The 17,269-nt window shown below is 41.9% G+C and overlaps 1 pseudogene; it reads right to left on the reverse strand.

Annotated features, from left to right (window-relative positions):
* Window positions 1–9,487: 9,487 nt before the first annotated feature.
* Window positions 9,488–10,436, reverse strand: LOC122469991 (annotated as a pseudogene).
* Between the last annotated feature and the right edge of the window lie 6,833 nt (window positions 10,437–17,269).

A 17,269-nucleotide genomic window follows, 5' to 3' on the forward strand; every position in this document is an offset into this window, starting at 1 on the left:
TGGTATTCCTTACAGCGATCCTGGCAAATGAACACGCCCCTTCCTTTTACAAACTGCTAACACGCAATTCCCAGTTTACTGCACCTTTTCACTTACTGTATTGTAAAGAAATACATAAAGGCTCCCTACTTCACTTTACCGTATCAATATATGGATTCTTTTAAGTGTCTGGCTCTTGATTTCAGCTCAGGTCAGGATCTCACGATTCTTGAGATCGAGCCCTGCATCGGGCTCCACTCTGACAGTGTGCAGCCTGCTTGGGAATCTGTCTCTCCCTCTTTCTCTTCCGCTGGTTTGTGCTCACGCCTGCGCGTGCTCTCTTTCTCTCTCAAAAGAAATAATAAGTAAACATTTTATAAAATTTCTAGAAGTGATATTGAGACAGGAAAACTGAAAAGATCATACGAAAGACTTTTTTTGCCCTATTTCTTGTTAGGACCTATACTCCCCCCACCCCACCCCCGCCCCGCCCACATATGCCTTAGAGAACAGATAATGTATGTCCTCCTTGTAAAGGTCAAGGAGTCAGTGATTTCTTTGGAGTCTTCCAGCACAATAGATAACATCTGAGGAGTGACTGAGCAGGTCGGTCATCATGAGCATTTTCCAAGACCACAGACTCACCAAGAGCCCTAGCTCCGGGGCATGAATGACTTATGGAGGACACTTAAACCCGTCTTTGTTCCTGGATGCCTGGGAAGACAGTGCATCAGGCTACTGTCCTCAATAGAAACCCCAGGCCCCAAGCAAAGACAGAACTCTCTCTTCTTTCCTTTCTGAGCCTCCCAGACTCTCTCTCTCTCTGTATCTGCACTCTCTGTTTTCAATAAATTCTTCTCTCACTTCCTCTCAGGTTGCATTTGATTTCTATTTTGCACGAAGTCTAGGACCCTCTCGGCTGGTCTTGCGGGACCCCTCTGGGTCCTCAGGTCCTGCCAGCCGGCATCAGTATCACTGGGCTTAAGGGCATGTACAGCAAAATTTTTTACAGTCACAGACAGATTGCCCTTCCTGGAAATTATACAGATTTATGCGTCTACCAGAAGGACCAAGAGTATTTTGCTCTCCACTCTTTCCACACGGTCTGTTTCCAACCTTTTGATCTTTACCAGTCTGGTAGCAAAAAATCCTGTTTGGGGAAGTATCATCTTGCATTTCTGTCATTATGAGTGATGTTGAACATCTTCTCGTAAATTTAAAGACCATTTGTATTTCATTTTTTGGTTAAGCTTCTTTTCTTACAAGGTTTTTTTGTGTGGTGGATATTCTTGATTTATTAGAAAAATTAGTCATTTTCAGTGACATAAGTGGCAAACATTTCCCTGGTTTGCATTGGCCTTCTACTGCTTCTGAGGAGGCCATGTGGGAAAACTGTTTTCATGTAATTAGATTTATTATTTCCTTTTTCAAAGGTACAATGACTTCTGACTCCCACTACACAGGCCAAACTTTGTAGGTAAGGGCACCACCGGCCACAAGACTGCCCTCACTTCAGACACCAGCCTCAAGTTCAGGCTCCCCAGGACCACTGGGCTGCAGTTCTGGCCAAGGGGTTGCAAGTTTGGGAGTTCTCACTACCCCTGTAGGTCCAATAATTCACCGGAACGCCTCACAGAAGGCAGGAAAGTGCTATCCAGTTTTATAATTTCAATTTTATTATAGCAACAAGGATACAAATCAGAACCAGCCCCCCGCCCCTCAAAAGACACCTAGGGTGAAGTCTGGGAGGGTCCCAAATGCAAAGCTTCTGGTGCCCTCTTTCTGTGGAGTCAGGATGTATCACCCTCCTGGCATATTAATGTGTGATAATACACAGAATATTGGCAAGTATGGATGCTCAATTGAGTGTTGATGTCCAGAATTCTTTTTCTTCTTTTTTTTCTTTTTTTTAGACTTTATTTATTTATTTTGAGAAAGAGAGAAGGTGTGAGCAGGTGAGGGGCAGAGAGAGAGAGAGAGGGAGAGAGAGAATCCAAGGAAGATGGATGTGGGCTCCATTGTACGAACCTCAAGATCATGACCTGAGCTGAAACCAAGAGTTGGGCACTTAGCTGACTGAGCCACCCAGGGCATCCTGAGGTCCTCAATTTTTAATTGGAATTTCACTATTGATTGAATCATTGGCCACTTGATTGAATCATTGGCCACTTGAAATTCAATCTCCAGCACACATGTCTCTTTCAGGGAGGTTGGGTTGATATCACGTGGCTCAAGGCCCCAGCCCTCTAATCACTGACTGATCTTCCTATGTGACCAGCCACCTTCTGAGTCATGTCCTTACCATAAATCCTCAAGGTCCACCATGAATAAGGGATATTATCACCCAGAAAACTCTGAAGATGTAGAGCTTACTTCCCAGAACCAGAGAAAAAGACCAACTAAATTCCTCATTACCCAGAATCCAGATTCTGGATTTGGTATCATAGGTAGAAAATTCTTCCCTTTGTAAAGAATATTACAAAAACAAATTGCCCCAAGATTTTCACTACAACCTGAATGATTCTATTTTTTTTCTAAAATGTATTTTTGATTCATCTTATCCTAGTTGATAGGATAAAGATTTAACTTATTTTTTTTCTTAGACAGTTGTCTCAAATTCATTGACTAAACTATTTTTCCTCCACAGATTAAAATATCAACCTTATGACATACCAAAGTCCTATATGTATCTAGACCTATTTCTTAATTTCTTAGTGTGTTCCATTGATCTGTTTTTTTATGTGTTCATATGACCCAGTTTTTAATTATTATAGTTTTATAATTTATTATTTCAAATTAATATTAATAGTACAATTTGTAAACTTCTACAGAAAATTCTTTCGAAAGTAGATTTAAAATGAAATACCAATTAGAAGTAAGACACGGATATAGCTATCAGTTAAGTAGCCGACGTCCTACTGATTGGGTTATGAGCCATTTAGCAACTTAGTGGAGGAATTGCTTCCAATGAATTCAGTTACTTTTTATGCCAGATTTGAAGTTTACTCACAAAACTGTGTGCCATACACTTTTCTTTTATGAGAAGTTATTCAGAATAATATGCACAATTTTCACTGCATTGCAAAGAGGCCAGTTAACCAAAGCTCCTGCTCTCCTCCAGTGCATCAGGAACATTCTAGGTATCTGGCTTTCTCAATGGCCAGTTGATGAATGAGTTGAGTACACACTCAATGCTTCCTCAATGCTTCTTGCCTCCTGTCCATCTTGTGCCCTGGGTGAAGTCTCCCTCTTGCTCAGCTTCTGACCGAGGTGAGTGTAAGTCAGCCAGTCCAGCTCAGGTCCAGTGTTGGCAGAATCTAGTTCTTTCGTCATCAACCTGGTATTTTCATCTTCAAACTGGACTTATCCTTCAGACTAGGCAAAGAAAAGCTGGGGAATAGACCACATATTTGTCTTTCATAGATAAAAATGCAGCTTTGTGAGCTAGTCCGTGAACGGTGCATGAATTTCAGAACCTGCTTCCGTATCGTCATCTAAAAGGATGAGCTTTAAGAGGTCCCAGTAATGGGGTCAAAATGCCTGCCTTATCCTATTTTTCATCTTATTTAGTTTTTATATCCATCAAGATTTCAAAGCATGAAACGTGTTCTTCAAGAGAAAACTATGGAAGTCTTATTCATGTGTATAACTGTATTTATCTCAGATGAGGATCAGATTCATCCACTGGTGAGCACCGCGTGCTGGAGATGGAAGGGACAGCAGATAACAGAGGACCTCAGGCTTCAAAAAGCCTGTGACTTTGACTAGGGGGGACAAATGGGGGTTAGCTCTTTAGCTTATAGTTTTTATGGGAAACACTGAGTTAGCAGAACTCAGGCTGTAACATGAACCCATAAACATTTGATGGTTTTATTTCTCACTCTGTCCAGGAAGGATTTGAGGTGGTTTAAGAGTTGTATTGACAAAAAAACCCACAAAAAACAAAAAACAAAAACAACACACACACACACACAAAAAAAACTCGGGTAAAGTAGTATATTCACAAATAAACAATAAAATGTTATTATACATTAAATTAGCAATAACGGATATTGTACATTTGAACACAGGATCCCTCTCCCCTGCAATCTGAAAATAGAGTTTTCCTAGGAAACCTTTCCTAAGCCAAAATGGTGTAAAGCAAAGAAGCAATTACCATTAATTTATAGGGAAAAAGTTGTGAGTGTTTCTAGGCCTCTCTTAGGCTTTTCTGATTCCTTAGCACGCATCTCGCTAAGGAGTGCACAAAGGGAAAATCCAGGTAAAGCGCAGAAGCTCACAGACTTCAAAGCTATGAGGGCTGGATGCTGAGATGCTCCGTGTTTCCTGGGGAAGGAGCCTGGTGGCACCAGCCTTGCTGCTGGGGGTTTGCTCTGCCTCTGTCACGGCTCCTTGCGAAACAAATGCTGAATGCTATTTTTGCTTTCTGCCTTTTTTCTTTTTCTTTTTCTTTTTCTTGTAAAAGCAGAAAATCTTTTGCGATTTCTTTCAGTTAGTGAAAACAGGTGCCAAAGTAGATCTTTTGCAAAAGCCAAGTGGCATAACATGGATTTTTGAAAGGGAGGGGACACCTGTATCTGTTTCACGGTGGCAGAATGATTCATTAGAAATGAAGCCTTTTTTTTTTTTTTTCAACGTTTATTTATTTTTGGGACAGAGAGAGACAGAGCATGAATGGGGGAGGGGCAGAGAGAGAGGGAGACACAGAATCGGAAACAGGCTCCAGGCTCTGAGCCATCAGCCCAGAGCCTGACGCGGGGCTCGAACTCACGGACCGCGAGATCGTGACCTGGCTGAAGTCGGACGCTTAACTGACTGCGCCACCCGGGCGCCCCAAAAATGAAGCCTTTTTATGAGCTCAGGCACAGCAAAGATAGATAACAGATGTGCCAAAGGATTTGGCTTAGAAACTTGAAAGGTATAATACAGAACAAATGCAAAAGAGAAAAGTTGGGTGGGGGTGGATATTATTGTAGCGTCGCCAGTGGTCCCTCTTCCGGGCTCAGGACTAGTCTTCGAGGACCTGGAAACAGCAGTTACCTCACCGATGGGTGCCTTTCTGGACATTGTCCTCCACCAGAGAGGACTACTTCCCCTGAGATTATGCCTCCCCCTACCCCCGGGAAGTGGCTTGTGGTCAGTGACTGGCTGATGCGGAGATACACGCGTCCCCCCTCCTTGTCTCCGGTTTGGGTGGACTCCGGAGGGCTGTCCTGACTCCCCTGGGGACAGGCTGAAGACTGCAGCTTCCAAGGCGCTGGTGGTCAGCTTTTCTTCCAGCCCCAAGTCCCGCCTTCCTCGCTTCTGGAAATTAGCTAGGACAGGGAGAAAGATCCTGCCCCAAGGAATTGGCCAGGGCTCAAGGCAGGACCAGGAGACTCATTATCAGAGGATGCGACGGGGACAGTTGATGAGCCAGCTGTGGTTCGTGGAGTCCTGCCATGGAGAGTGTGGTAGGCAGAGTTCCAGGATTGCCACCTCTCAACCGCAGCCCCTGGGGGACATGCCTCTTCTCCCACTTATTTAAACACCTATCTAGGAACTGCTGTGTTGGCATTCGGCAGATGTAATTAAGTTTCCAGATCGGTTGGTGTCAAGATAGAGAGATTATCTGAAGGCCAGGATGCTATCTTATCACATGAACCCTTTAAAAGCAGAGAGTTTTTTTTCCATTGGGTTACAGAAGAGCAAGGCAGAAATTTGAAGCATAGGAAGGATTTAATGTGCCCTTGCTGGCTCAAAGATGGAGAGGCATCTGTGGCAAGGACTTGGGTGACATCTAGATGCTGGGAGCCCCTCCCGGCTAACAGCCACCAAAGAAGCCAGGACCTTGGTCCCACAACCATAAGGACTTGAATTCGGCCAATAACAAGAATGAGCTTGGAAGTGAATTTGCCCTAGAGCCTCCAGACAGGAGCTTTGCCTGGCCAGTACTTTGATTCCAGCCTTACCTTGAGAGGGGACCAGCCATGCCATTCAGGACTTTTGACATGTAGATCTGTGAGCTAATAAGTGAGTGTTGCTTTAAGCCACCGAGTGTGGCAGCTTGTTATGTATGGAGCAACAGAAAACTAATACAGGGAGACAATGCAATGGGAGGGTCTCGGGATAGGCTCCTCCCCACTGACACAAAACTGCATTTAAGTGGGTGCATTTGGTGGCATTGGCTCCTGGGAGAAAGGGGGGCGGGGGCGGTTCGCTGAATATGACTAGCCCTGCACTCAGGAAAAAAGGGAACAGGAGGCCTTAATGGACTTTGGGGGGAAAAAAAACCAACCTCACTGGGTTTGATTAAATTTATCTGAGACTAGATTGAGCTTGCAAAAAGAGACAGCATAAAGACTCAAGTTAAAAATGGTGTGAGATCTAAAACCATAAAAGTCTCAAAGAAAACATAAGCACTAGTCTCTTGGACATCAGCCTTAGCAACATATTTATGGATCTGTCTTCTCAGGCAAGGGGAACAAAAGCAAAATTAGACTAGTGAGACTACACCAAAATAAAAAGATGTAGCACAGCAAAGGAAATCGTCAACAAAACAAAAAGGCAACCTATGAAGTGGGAGAAGATATTTGCAAGTGATATACCTGACACGGGGTTGATATCCAAAATATATAAAGAACTTGTACAACTCAAGACTGAAAGAACAAACACTCTGATTTAAAAATGGGCAGAGGATACGAATAGACATTTTTCCAAAGAAAACATCCAGACGGCCAGCAGACGCATGAAAAGATGCTCAATGCCGGTAATCATCAGGGAAGTGCAAATCAAAACCACAGTATCACCTTACTGCTGTCAGAATGGCTAGTATCAGAAAGACAAGGGGCGCCTGGGTGGCGCAGTCGGTTAAGCGTCCGACTTCAGCCAGGTCACGATCTCGCGGTCCGTGAGTTCGAGCCCCGCGTCGGGCTCTGGGCTGATGGCTCAGAGCCTGGAGCCTGTTTCCGATTCTGTGTCTCCCTCTCTCTCTGCCCCTCCCCCGTTCATGCTCTGTCTCTCTCTGTCCCAAAAATAAATAAACGTTGAAAAAAAAAAAAAAAAAAAAAAAAAAAAAAAAAAAGAAAGACAAGAAGTAATAAGTGTCGGCGAGGACGTGGAGAAGGGGAATCCTGGTGCCGTATTGGTGGGAATGCAAGTTGGTGCAGCCACTGTGGGAATCAGGATAGAGGTTACTCAACAAATCAGAAATACAATATGATCTAATAATTCCACGACTGGGTATTTATCCAAAGAAAAAGAAAATACTGATATGAAAAGATAGACGCAGCCCTCTGTTTATTGCAGCATCGTTTAAATAACTAAGACGAGGAAGCAACACAAGCGTCTATTGATAGATAAATGGATAAAGAAGATGTGGTATCTACACGATGGAATATTATGCATCCATAAAAAGAATAAGATCTTGCCATTTGCAACCACATGGATGGACCTGGGGGGGGCGGTATTAAGCTAAATGAAATAAGCCAGAGAGAGAAAGACAAATACCGTAGGATTTCCCTTATATGTGGAATCTAAAAAACAAAACAAATGAAGAAACAAACAAAAAACCCAAACCGACACTTAAATGCAGAGAACAAACTGGTGGTTGCCGTGGTGGGGGAGTAGGGAACGGGTGAAGGGGATCAAGGGGAGAGGCACAAACTTCCAGTTATAAAATAAGTAAGTCATGGAGATGAAAAGTACAGCCTAGGGAATATAGTCAATACAATTGTAATAACATTGTATGGTGACAGATGGTGACTGCACTTATCATGGTGAATACTAATGTATAGAATTATCAAATCACTAAGTTGTACACCTCAAACTAAGATAACATTGTATGTCAACCATACTTCAATAATAAATAAATAATGGAATAATAATAATTAGTAAAATGAAGTTACATTTTTATACTTCTGAGTCTATGATATGTGAAAATTTATACTCACTATTTGCATTTGGTTGTTCAAAGTGTTTAAGACTTTCCTTACCTTACAGTTTCCACGGGGCAATGATACACTTGTCTTGTTGTAATCTATTCACATGCTAAGAAGCATTTTCCCTGCTCCTGGATCTTCACAGAAATAGGGATTAGAAGACTTTAAAAGAAACATCTACCAATTGCAACATACGGACTTTATATGGATCCTGATTCAAACAGACTTTAAAGAAAAACTTATAGGATAATGGGGGAATTGGAACCCTGGTTGAATAGTTTATAATGTCAAGAAAAATTATTGTTAATTTTCAAAGGTGTAATAATGGATATATACATACATGGATACATCCACACATAATGAAAGATTTATGGGTGAAACGATATAATGTTTGGGATTTGCTTCTAAATAATCTGGTGTGGGGCTGGGGGATTGCTAGGTTCATAGAACACACAAGTTTCATCATGGATTGAATTTGGGGTGATGGGCACGTGGAGGTTTGTTACATTTGTTCATTATGACAAAATACTTTTTATTTTGTGTATTTGAAACTTTTCATTAAGAAGAGGGGTGCCTGGGTGGCTCAGTCGGTTAAGCGTCTGACTTCAGCTCAGGTCATGATCTCACAGTCTGTGAGTTTGAGCCCCGCGTCGGGCACTGTGCTGACGGCTCAGAGCCTGGAGCCTGCTTCGGATTCTGTGTCCCCCTCTCTCTCTGCCCTTCCCCCCGCTCATGCTCTGTCTCAAAAATAAATAAAAACATTAAAAAAATTTTTTTTAAAGAAAAGAAGCCTGGCATGCCTGTGTGGCTCAGTCACTTAAGTGCGTGACTTCCACTCAGTTCATAACTTTTTGGTTCATGAGTTCCAGCACTGGCTACTGTCTCTACTGTTAGCACGGAGTCCACTTTGGATCCTCTGTCTCCCTCGCTCGCTGCCGTTCCCCTGCTTGTGTGCTCTCTCTCTCTCTCTCTCAAAAATAAATATGAAAACATAAAAAAGAAAAAAAGGAAAAGAAAAGAAGCCAGTTTGGTTCCATTCTGGTTTTGATGACTTATGTGGCAGGGAGGCCACGCCCTGCTTGGTTACAGGGCTCCTGAGAGGGCTACCTCTTTGCCACGCAGGAGCTGTTCCAGGTACAAGAAGCCTTTCCCTCGCTCCCTTCATTCCTCTCAAGGCTTCTTGGCAGAAGTCCTACTGCTCTTCCGTTTCATGCTTCTCCTAATTATTCCCAACAAAGAGAAACTTGAAATTCACATATGCTGCCACTGAACATCTTGTTGCTGAAAGGGCATATAGAAATAGCCCAAAGAGCAGAGTCTGTGGCGGAGAAAGCATCTGGGGAAAGATTTCTGCCTTGTTTTTCTTTAAAATAAGGTTATTTAGCATAGGTCTCAGAAAAACATAGTGAGCCACATTTTATTTTTCTGTTAATTGCATTTGAGCTGAGAACAGAAGTAAAAACGCATTTTCTTCGTTGTCCTTTTTTTTAACAAGAAATTTATTCAAACAAGTTGCATACCTTGAAGGGAAATTATCTAGGAATTCTTTTAGAGTAATTTATCTCTACTTAACTTCAGTTGTCCCCACACATAACAGCTATATACAAAAAAAGTTGTAAAATTATCCTTGGTTGTATAATGATAAATGAAAAACATTAAAATTCTCCAGTTGAACAGTGAAATGAAAAGATGCTCAATACCAGTAATCATCAGGGAAATGCAAATCACAACCACAATACAACCCTACTGCTATCACCTAAAAAAGAATTTTTATTTTATTTTACTTGTTGTTGTTGTTGTTGCTAAAGAGTGAAAGCAAAATAACTTACTGGAATACAAAGATAAGAGCCGAATGGGCATTCCACGAAGGGAGAAAGGGTGTATTTTCGGAGAGGCAGTATTTTTCTCCATTCCACGTCCACTTGATGTCAATCAAAACATATCATTGTCCATTTATTTGAAAATAACGACAGCAACAAAAGCCAGTATGCTTGTGCACGTACACCAATTACTTTATGAACAACAAAAGAATGAGGAGAGGGGAAATGAAAGAATAGAGAAAACGATACCGTACGCTACGAGTCAGGATGTGGTGGAACCAAATTGCAATTTTCTAACTGAGAATGTCTTCCTTCTTAGTCTGGAGGAACAGAGTTCTGGAGTGAAGTAGCAGATTCCCTTTTTGTTAGACACCTCCTATCTGCTGCCGGAACACATCAATTGTATCTTCCTCATCCATGTCCAACTGTGCAGGTGTGTCTGTTTTAATGGATCGGCTGCCCATCAAATTGGAATCTGATCCGCCTCATTGACAAACCCTATCATTCACAATAGGCTTTCAACAGTTCACTAAGTAGTGTATGCCTCTTAATCTTACACTGTGTCACAGAACGATCCTTCCCTGCCACCTTCAAATGAAGGATCGTGGTTCTTGGTCTTGACTCATTCCTTGGGTTCTTCATTGGTCGCGGTGAGCCCCAGGGTCTCCTCAGCTGCTCCTTCACAAAGAAGGTACCAGGCTGGACTGAACAAGCACATAGCAGCCCCAGGAGCAGCAGGAGGAAGAGGGAGCAGCGGTCAAAAAACATATGCTGAAATAAAAAAATTAGTCTCTTGGAAGTGTAAATTTAATTTGTTAGAATCTACTAGACCAGGGTAGGGGAAGATCTTTATTATGGGAATTATTTCCAGTTGATTAATTGTGAAATAGCTGAGACTGAGCTGGAGAAGTCTGAAACTCACAGGTAACTGACATACTTGTGTAAGATAAAGGTCTTAGCAGAGAAGGGCTTCTCAACACAGCCAAAAGAGCAAGGAATGTTCCTTTACAGCAGCATTAAAAGAATAAAAGACTTGGGAATGAATTTAACAAAACAAAATGTCTACTTGGAAAACTACAAAACATTGTTGAAAGAAATTAAGGAAGATCTAAATAAATGAGAAGATATCTCAGGTTCAAGGGTCAGAGGACTTAATATTCTGTCAAGATGTCAGCACTCCCCAAAGTGATCCACAGAGTCATTCACTGCTATCCCCATCAAAATTTCAGCTGGGTTCTTTGCAGATATTCACAAAATGATCCTAAAAATCACATGGAAACACAAGGGACTCAGAAGAGCCAAAATATTCTTGAAAAAGAAGAACAAAATTAGAGGACTCACTTGACAGTGTGTTCCCAGCATAAAGACAGACATATAGTTCAAAGGAATAGGATTCAGGGTCCAGAAATAAACCTTCACATTGCAGTTAATTGATTTTCTTTTTTTTTCTTTCTTTCTTTCTTTTCTTTTTCTTTTTCTTTTTCTTTTTTTTTTTTTTTGCAGTTAATTGATTTTCAATAGGGTCCAAGGCCATTCAGTGGAGAAAAGAATAGTCTTTTCAATAAATGGTTCTTGGATAACCAGGTAAAAGAATGAAATTAGATGATCTACCATACACCATATACAAAAATTAACTCCAAATGGGTCAAGAACCTAATTTAAAACTGTAACAGTCTTTAGAAAACACACAGATGTAAATCCTTGTGATTTTTGATTAGGTAATGATTTTTTAAGACATGACACCTGAAGCATAAGCAACTGAAGAAAACATCGACAAATTGAGCTTTATCAAAATTTAAAAAATTTGTGATTCAAAGAACACCATCAAGAGAAGTAAAAAAAAAAAAAAAAAAGGACAACCTATAGAATGGGAGAAAATATTTGTAAATCATATATCTGACAAAGGATTGATACCTAGAATATATAAAACACTGTTACCACTCAACAATAAGAAGATATATAACCCAATTGAAACACAGGTGTAGGATCAGAGGAGACATTCTCCAAAGAGGATATGCAAGTGACCAACATGCACATGAAAAGATGTTTCAACACAATTAGCCATCAGGGAAATGCAACTCAAAACCACAATGTGATACACTTCACACTACGATAGCTGTAATCACAAAGACAGATAATAAAAAGTGGTGGCAAAGATACGGAGAATTAGAACCCACCAATATTGCTGATGGGAATGTAAAATAATGCAGTTCCTATAGAAAATAGGTTGGCAGTTCCTTAAATGCTCATAGAGTCATCACATGGCCTTGCAGTTCTACTCCTAGGTATATACCCAAGAGAAATGAAAACATATGTCTACACAAAAACTTATACATGAACGTTCGTAGTAGCCTGGAGGCTGGTGATGAGATGGCTCTCACTGCATCTCACTGACGAGATGGCTGTGTCACAGGGCAGGCTACTGGTTGACAGCTCAGCTGGGTCCGGGGTCCTGAGAACTTGAGTCCGTGTTCATGAACTCCTCCATGGGCTGTTCTCCTTCCTCACACCGTGATGACTGGACTTGAAGAAGGAGAGGGAACATCCCAAGACACAAGCAGTAAAAGCTGCCAGCTTCTCAGGGCCTGAGTCTAGAAACTGGTACCATTACCTCTGTTGCATTTTATTGGTTGAGCAGTCACAGAACCTAGATTCAAGAGGAGGGGACATTGACCTCAATTCTTGATGAAAAGTGTGCTAAAATTTTGATGACATGTTTTATAACTGCCTCACCCCATAGTAACTTCCAGAGCTGGGATGTGAATCCAGGAATGTCTGAATCAGAGAGTTCAAAGTCTTAAAAATTCTGATTTACATTTCAAATAGGAAGGGTGAGAGACCCTGGCACAGAAGAGCAGGAAAGCTATTTAAAATATTTTTAGTTGGGGGTGGCTGGCTGGCTCCGTTGGAGGAGCATGTGAATCTCGATCTTTAGGTCGTGAGTTCCAGCCCCATGTTGGGTGTAGAGATTACTTAGATGAAATAAAACTCCAAAACAATAAAATATTTTTAGTTGGTTTTAGGAGGGATGTTGTTGCTGCTGTATTACCCCGTTCATAATCATGACCATTTTGAACAAAACTATTGGCAATATTTATGGCAAATTTCAGTGACGTCATTTTAACGCTGAATTTCTGAAAGGGGGAAGGTCACTTATATTAGAGATGAGGCAATGAAAAGAACAAACAGAAGAAGGGCTTGTTTCCCTTTTAGCAACAGATCTGAAGACAGGACTTGCCATGAACAGAAAGAGCTCTGTCTATACTTTGGTTTTGAAGGAGAAGAAAAGTCCCTTTATAGTGGGCATGTCTTAACTCAACACCACGTTTCTCAGCTGGGCTTTAATCCTAGGGCTACAATCAAACCATTCAAAACCCTATCATTATACCTGACAGATGGGGCATGTGCCAGCATGATTCAGACCCGGTAGCACATCAAAATGGGAAGTCAGGGCTTTGTTCAATTGTTGGTTTTAAGATGCAAATAGAATCCAGCCCCTTTCCTATTTTATTCTGCCATTGTTCCTCAAAGTTTTTCCCCAGAGGATAGGGAAATTCCAGCCATTGCCCTCATTTGCTTTGGGGATCTTGGGTTTTAATACCACTACAGATGAAGATTTGCATAAATCACAGCTGCTAAAAGCTGACTTAAGTGAATAGACATTGTAAATAGGATCTTGATGCCTGGATAATATGAGGTGCTTGGGAGGGAAGCTAACATAACAATATGTGGTATTGGAACATCATTACTAAAACAATGCACTTGAGTAGGTCCAGGGATAGTTATTTTCTTGTGGTACTCATCAGCAAGGAGAAAATCGTCATTTTTGCTAACCACTGAGTTTATTTCCCAGAGTAAGACATCCTTACTGGGATTCCCAACAGCTGCTATCCTGGGCCACACTGGGATGAGCTTACATGCAGCTAGGCATAGATGATATCGGCCAGGACGCTGCCTCTGGGGTCCTGGTTCTCGGACCAGTCCACTGAAAGGGCTTTGTGACGATAATTTACAGGAGCAGACTACAGTCTTGGAAGAAGGACAACAGCTTAAATAGACAGTTCTACTAAAGGAACAGGCAAGAAAGCTGCTTCATGGGCTGACTTTCTGAGAGCTGCCTCCTTAGGACCAGGAAGGATGAGGAATCTGGCATTGGATGGCGTGGTCAGAGGGCCCAGAGAAAAGTTGTTTCTTTCTGCTGTGTCCTGCCCTGAGTGCTCAGGGACCTACCAACAACATTCCCAGAATCTTTGCCTGGCGGGGCTGATAAAGCCATTTGCTGCTGCTTTGCAGAGGCTGGAACCCTTCCGTCCCTAATGGACCAGAAGCCATTAGCACGATCGATCGGTGGCCAGGATGCTGCTCTGGCCCCTCCCTGGGTGATTTATGATCTCGGTGCTGAGATAGGAGCACTGATGGACTGTCTTCCCAAGATGTGATCCACTCTGCCCTAGAATTCTTTCAACACAAGCCTTTAATCAGGAGCATAGACCCCCAAGGTTTGAAGAATTATTAAAAGTTGGGCAGAATTTGAGGTTGACAATTCGACATCAGCGATGGTCTGAGGCTGCATACTTGGAAAGGCAACTGAAAGGGTTAAGAGAAAAAGGCTGGTGGGATGGGAGCCATTGGAAGAACGAAGTTTTGGTTGGGTGGCTCAGCTCTGGGTAAAGACAGCGTCACGAGTAAAGGTTTAAAGCCCCTGTGAATCTCATCTCCTCTCTGTGGCCTTTGCCTTCCCCACTTCTTCCAGCTGAGGATTTGCCTGTCACCTCCAGTCAACCCTGTGGACTTTCTGAACCAAACTGGACAGAGAGCACTGTATCAGCAACTTTACCCCGCCTGCAGGGCATTTAGGGGATCAGAGATTTCCTTGGGGTGCTGGTGGCAGGGGGCTATTGACTACATAGTACCAATTCTTTTTCAAAAAATCCTTGTGGTGGGGCGACTGGTTGGCTCAGTCGGTTGAGTGTCCGACTTCGGCTCAGGACATGATCTCTCAGTTTGAGCCTCATATTGGGTTCCCTACTGTCAGCCTGTCAGCTCAGAGCCCACTTTGGATCCTCTGTCCCCCTCCCTTTCCCCCTCTGCCATTTACCCGTGTGCTCTCTCTCTCTCCCTCTCTCTCTCAAAAAATAAATAAAACATTTTAAAAAATCCTTGTGGTGACAATACCTAACATAAAGTTTACTGTTTTTATTAACCATTTTTAAGTGTGCAGTTCAGTGATATTTCAAAAATTTTTATTTATTTATTTATTTATTTAGAGGGGCAGAAAGAGAGAGGGAGAGAGACAATTTCCAGCCCAGCCCCAAGCCCAACGTGGGGCTCGATCTCACAAACTGTGAGATCATGACCTGAGTCGAAATCAAGAGTCAGATGCTTAACTCCTTGAGCCACTCACATGCCCCTCAGTGGAATTAAGGTCACACACATTATTGTACATCCCTCTCTACAAATTTTCCATCTTCCCAAACTTTGAACTCATGGAACAATAACTCCCCACTTACCTTCTCCCTCCAGGCCTTTGCAAGGACCATTCCACTTTCTGTACCTATGACTATGACTACTCTACGTGCCTCATGTAGATGGATTCACATAATATTTGACCTTTTTATGACTTGCTTGCTTCACGTAGCATCAAGGTTCATCATGTTGTAGCATTGTCAGAATTTCCCACCTCGTGAAGGCTGAATAATATTCTATTGTGTGTTTACACCACATTTTGTTTATCCGTTCATCTACTGACGGACATTCAGGTTGTTTCCACCTTATGGAGTGGGAATAATGCTGCTATGAACATGTATGCACAAATATCTTGCGTCCCTGTTTTCAACCCCCTTGGGTATATACCCAAAAGTGGAATTCATGAATCATATGAGAATCCTATGTTTAATATTTTGAGGGTTTGTGGGGCGCCTGGGTGGCTCAGTCGGTTAAGCGTCCGACTACAGCTCAGGTCATGATCTCATGGCCCGTGAGTTCAAGCCCCGTGTCGGGCTCTGTGCTGTCGGTTCAGAGTCTGGAGCCTGCTTTGGATTCTGTCTCCCTCTCTCTCTGCCCCTTCCCCACTCACTCTCTGTCCCTATCAAAAAATTAATAAATGGTAAAAAAAAAATATTTTGAGGGTTTGTTATACTGTTTTCTACAGCAGCAATGCAACAGGTTTCTAATTTCTCCACATCCTTGTTAACACATATTATTTTCTGTTTTTCCCTCCTTAATGGTAGCCTTTCTGATGGGTGTGAAGTGGTATCTCGTTGTGGTTTTGATTTGTGTTTCCCTAATGACTCATCATGTTGAGCATCATTGCATGTGTGTATCTTCTTTGGAGATCTATGTCTATGTAAGTCTTTTGCCCATTTTTTATTTTTTATTTATTTTTAAAAAAAAATTTTTTTTTCAACATTTTTTATTTATTTTTGGGACAGAGAGAGACAGAGCATGAACGGGGGAGGGGCAGAGAGAGAGGGAGACACAGAATCGGAAACAGGCTCCAGGCTCTGAGCCATCAGCCCAGAGCCTGACGCGGGGCTCGAACTCACGGACCGCGAGATCATGACCTGGCTGAAGTCAGACGCTTAACCGACTGCGCCACCCAGGCGCCCCCTTTTTTTTTTTTATTTTTTTTTTCATGCCCATTTTTTAAATTGGGTTTTTATCGTTCTTGTTTTTGTTGTTATTGTTGTTGTTGTTGTTTTGTCTTTGAGCTGCAGGAGTTCTTTATAGATGCTGGATATTAATCCTTTAAGAGACAGATGATTCACAAATATTTTCTCCCATTCTGCAAGCCGCCTCCCATTTTGTTGAAAATGTCCTTTGTTGCACACAGTTTTAAAATTTTGGTGAGGTCTAACTTGTCTGTTATTTCTTTTGTTGCCTTTTTCATACCCAAGAAATCATTGCCAAATCCAATGTAATGAAAGTTTCCTCTATATTTTCCTCTAAAAGTTTAATATTTTTAGCTCTTTTGTTTAGGTCTTTGATCCATTTTCAATTATTTTTTTTTTTATATAGTACAAGGAAAAGGGTCCGATTTCATTCCTTTGCATGTAAATATCTAGTTTTCCCAACCCTATTTGTTGAAAAGACTGTCTTTTCCCCACTGAATGGCAGTGCCCATTCTTTTCTGACTTTGGGAGATTCTGCTCCCCCAAACCTTTCAGGTTCCATGTAGGTCTAAGTAGAGTTAAGTGTCCCTGTCACAAACCTGACTGTGCATTTAACCTTTGGGATCTGCCATCCACTCCTTGCATTCATAGGAATCAAACGTAGACTGGAATTAAACAAGATTTAGGTTATCTGGTTAGTACATATGGTAACATTAGCGTGCAGTCCAATTTAGCCTTGAAAATCTTTGTATCGCCCTAAAATTACATTGAATGACACACCTCAATAAGTCAATCACAGCTGGTTTTCCCTTCTGTGTTAGAACAGACTGCTTTTTGACAGTGGGTGGGATTTGAGCATCAGATGCAGTTGATTGGCCTGCATTTAGGGACATTTTTAATGAAAATTATGAATCTATACCAATAAAATCGCATCCACAAT

This window comes from Prionailurus bengalensis, chromosome D3 (assembly GCF_016509475.1).
Source record: "Prionailurus bengalensis isolate Pbe53 chromosome D3, Fcat_Pben_1.1_paternal_pri, whole genome shotgun sequence".
Lineage (NCBI taxonomy): Eukaryota > Metazoa > Chordata > Mammalia > Carnivora > Felidae > Prionailurus > Prionailurus bengalensis.